Below are 1,070 nucleotides of genomic sequence, written 5' to 3'. Positions count from 1 at the left end.
CGATCACCTTCCCTTACCGAAGGATCATCTCGATTCGATCACCTTCCCTTACCGAAGGATCATCTCGATTATCTTGTCTTTAGGGGTCACCTTCCCTTACCGAAGGATCATTCCCTCAGTTCAATTTACAATTAGGTTGTTTAAACATACACGAGAGAAAAATCATATAAGAAGAGATCATGGAAGAAAAGGAACAATTGTGATAATAAAGGGATATATGAAAATCATGAGACTCTAGCATGTGTATAGAATTTCTAATTAAAAGATCTTGGTAATATAATAGCATGGATTGAAAGAGGTCATATCAAAGTGCAAAAAAATAGGACATTTTAAATAATTGCACAAAATATTAAAGAAATTATGTATTCTCGATCCTAAAGGAGTAATATAATGGTGCAACGATCATATAATAAGAATAGAGTATATTATATATTTGAATAAAACATTTAAGAAAAGCATGTACTCTTGACTTTGAAGGAGTAATAATAATGATATGCACATAATAGAATAGGGTATATTAAATATTTGAATAAAATATTTAAGAAAGCATGTACTATTGGCTTTAAAGGAGTAATAATGACATAATGATATGCACATAGTAGAATAGGGTATATTAGATGTTTGAATAAAATATTTAAGAAAGCATGTACTCTTGGATTTAAAGGAGTAATAATGACATAATAATATAACAAGTCACATAGATGCACATAATAGAATAGGGTATATTAAATTTTTGAATAAAATACTTAAGAAATCATGTACTCTTGACTTTAAAGGAGTAATGATAACATAATGATATAATAGGTCATATGGATGCACATAATAGAATAAGGTATGTTAAATAATTGAATTAAAATATTATAAATAATAATATAACCATGTAAGAGATCACACATATGCCTATATGTTGAACAAGACATAAGAATGCATGTACTCCCGGCCCTAAGAGAATATTAATACAATAATATAGGATATTGAATAAGCATTATAAGAGGGCATGTACTCTCGACCTAAAGGGAATATTAACAACATAATTATATGAAAGAGCACAAAATGGGTATAGTAAATAA

Source organism: Arachis duranensis, unplaced genomic scaffold, assembly GCF_000817695.3.
Source record: "Arachis duranensis cultivar V14167 unplaced genomic scaffold, aradu.V14167.gnm2.J7QH unplaced_Scaffold_139635, whole genome shotgun sequence".
In the NCBI taxonomy this organism is placed as follows: Eukaryota; Viridiplantae; Streptophyta; class Magnoliopsida; order Fabales; family Fabaceae; genus Arachis; species Arachis duranensis.
The sequence above is the reverse complement of the archived record's forward strand: the minus strand, read 5'-3'. Positions refer to the sequence as shown.